Source organism: Ranitomeya variabilis, chromosome 4, assembly GCF_051348905.1.
Source record: "Ranitomeya variabilis isolate aRanVar5 chromosome 4, aRanVar5.hap1, whole genome shotgun sequence".
NCBI classification, from domain to species: Eukaryota; Metazoa; Chordata; class Amphibia; order Anura; family Dendrobatidae; genus Ranitomeya; species Ranitomeya variabilis.
In genome coordinates this window covers 664,244,928-664,248,503 of record NC_135235.1, presented here as the reverse complement: position 1 = coordinate 664,248,503, position 3,576 = coordinate 664,244,928, and positions in this window count along the sequence as shown.

Genomic DNA, 3,576 nt, shown 5'->3' with positions numbered 1-3,576 from the left:
ATAATGCAGAGCCGTAAAAATAAAAAATCATATTTTTTCACAAAAATGATCTTTTCGCCCCCATTTTTTTATTTCCCCAAGGGTAAGAGAAGAAATTAGACCACAAAAGTTGCTGTGCAATTTGTCCTGAGTACGACGATACCCCATATGTGGGGGTAAACCACTGTTTGGGGCGCATAGCAGAGCTCGGAAGGGAAGGAGCGCTATTTTACTTTTCAATGCAAAATTGACTGGAATTAAGATGGGATGCCATGTTGCGTTTGGAGAGCCCCTGATGTGCCTAAACATTAAAAACCCCCACAAGTGACACCATTTTGGAAACTATACCCCCACGGAGCTTATCTAGATGTGTTGTGGGAACTGAGATGGGACGCCATGTTGCATTTGGAGAGCCCCTGATGTGCCTAAACATTGAAACCCCCTACAAGTGACACCATTTTGGAAAGTAGACCCCCTAAGGATCTTATCTAGATGTGTGGTGAGCACTTTGACCCAACAAGTGCTTCACAGAAGTTTATAATGCAGAGCCGTAAAAATAAAAAATCATATTTTTTCACAAAAATGATCTTTTTGCCCCCAATTTTTTATTTTCCCAAGGGTAAGAGAAGAAATTGGACACCAAAAATTGTTGTGCAATTTGTCCTGAGTATGCTGATACCCCATATGTGGGTGTAAACCATTGTTTGGGCGCAGGGCAGAGCTCGGAAGGGAAGGAGCACCATTTGACTTTTCAATGCAAAATTGACTGGAATTGAGATGGGACGCCATGTTGCGTTTGGAGAGCCCCTGATGTGCCTAAACATTGAAACCCCCCACAAGTGACACCATTTTGGAAAGTAGACCCCTTAAGGAACTTATCTAGATGTGTGGTGAGCACTTTGACCCACCAAGTGCTTCACAGAAGTTTATAATGCAGAGCCGTAAAAATAAAAAATCATATTTTTTCACAAAAATGATCTTTTCGCCCCCATTTTTTTATTTCCCCAAGGGTAAGAGAAGAAATTAGACCACAAAAGTTGCTGTGCAATTTGTCCTGAGTACGACGATACCCCATATGTGGGGGTAAACCACTGCTTGGGGCGCATAGCAGAGCTCGGAAGGGAAGGAGCGCTATTTTACTTTTCAATGCAAAATTGACTGGAATTAAGATGGGATGCCATGTTGCGTTTGGAGAGCCCCTGATGTGCCTAAACATTAAAAACCCCCACAAGTGACACCATTTTGGAAACTATACCCCCACGGAGCTTATCTAGATGTGTTGTGAGAACTTTGAACCCCCAAGTGTTTCACTACAGTTTATAACGCAGAGCCGTGAAAATAAAAATTCTTTTTTTTTTCACAAAAATGATTTTTTAGCCCCCAGTTTTGTATTTTTACAAGGGTATCAGGATAAATTGGACCCCAAAAGTTGTTGTCCAATTTGTCCTGAGTACGCTGATACCCCATATGTGGGGGGGAACCACTGTTTGGGCACATGACAGAGCTCGGAAGGGAAGGAGCGCCATTTGGAATGCAGACTTAAATGGATTGGTCTGCAGGCGTCACGTTGCATTTGCAGAGCCCCTGATGTACCCAAACAGTACAAACCCCCCACAAGTGACCCCATATTGGAAACTAGACCCCCCCAAGGAACTTATCTAGATGTGTTGTGAGAACTTTGAACCCCCAAGTGTTTCACTACAGTTTACAACGCAGAGCCGTGAAAATAAAAAATCCTTTTTTTTCCCACAAAACTTATTTTTTGGCCCCCAGTTTTGTATTTTCCCAAGGGTAGCAGGAGAAATTGGACCCCAAAAGATGATGTCCAATTTGTCCTGAGTACGCTGATACCCCATATGTTGGGGTAAACCCCTGTTTGGGCACACGGGAGAGCTCTGAAGGGAAGGAGCACTGTTTTCCTTTTTCAACGCAGAATTGGCTGGAATTCAGATCGGATGCCATGTCCCGTTTGGAGAGCCCCTGATGTGCCTAAACAGTGGAAACCCCCCAATTATAACTAAAACCCTAATCCAAACACACCCCTTACCCTAATCCCAACAGTAACCCTAACCACTCCTCTAACCCAGACACATCAACCCTATTCCCAACCATAAATGTAATCCAAACCCTAACCCTATCTTTAGCCCCAACCCTAACTGTAGCCCCAACCCTAGCCCCAACCCTAGCCCTAACCCTAGCAATAACCCTAGCCCTATCACTAGCCCTAACACTAGCCGTAACACTAGCCCTAACCCTAGCCCTAACCCTAACCCTAGCCCTAACCCTAGCCCCAACCCTAGCCCTAACCCTAGCCCTAACCCTAGCCCCAACCCTAGCCCTAACCCTAGCCCCAACCCTAGCCCTAACCCTAGCCCTAACCCTAGCCCTAACCCTAACCCTAGCCCTAACCCTTGCCCTAACCCTAACCCTAGCCCTAACTCTAGTCCTAACTCTAGCCCTAACCCTAACCCTAACCCTAATGGGAAAATGGAAATAAATACATTTTTTAATTTTTTTATTTTTCCCTAACTAAGGGGGTGATGAAGGGGGGTTTGATTTACTTTTATAGCGGGTTTTTTAGCGGATTTTTATGATTGGCAGCCGTCACACACTGAAAGACGCTTTTCATTGCAAAAAATATTTTTTTCGTTACCACATTTTGAGAGCTGTAATTTTTCCATATTTGAGTCCACAGAGTCATGTGAGATCTTGTTTTTTGTGGGACGAGTTGACGTTTTTATTGGTTACATTTTCGGACACGTGACATTTTTTGATCGCTTTTTATTCCGATTTTTGTGAGGTAGAGTGATCAAAAACCAGCTATTCATGAATTTCTTTTGGGGGAGGCGTTTATACCGTTCCGCGTTTGGTAAAATTGATAAAGCAGTTTTATTCGTCGGGTCAGTACGATTACAACGATATCTCTTTTATATCATTTTTTTATGTTTTGGCGCTTTTATACGATAAAAACTATTTTATAGAAAAAATAATTATTTTGGTATCGCTTTATTCTCAGGACTATAACTTTTTTATTTTTTTGCTGATGATGCTGTATGGCAGCTCGTTTTTTGCGGGACAAGATGACGTTTTCAGCGGTACCATGGTTATTTATATCAGTCTTTTTGATCGCGTGTTATTCCACTTTTTGTTCGGCGGTATGATAATAAAGCGTTGTTTTTTGCCTCGTTTTTTTTTTTTTTTCTTACAGTGTTTACTGAAGGGGTTAACTAGTGGGGCAGTTTTATAGGTTGGGTCGTTACGGACACGGCGATACTAAATATGTGTACTTTTATTGTTTTTTTTATTTTATTTAGCTAAAGAAATGTATTTATGGGAATAATATTTTTTATTTTTTTTCTTTATTTAGGATATTTTTTTTATTTTTTTTTTACACACATGTGGGGAATTTTTTTTTTACTTTTTTACTTTGTCCCGGGGGGGGGGGGACATCACAGATCATTGATCTGACAGAGTGCACAGCACTCTGTCAGATCGACGATCTGCTGTGCAGGGCTGCAGGCTTACCAAGTGTCTGCTCTGAGCAGGCACTCGGTAAGCCACCTCCCTCCCTGCAGGACCCGGATGCCGCGGCCATCT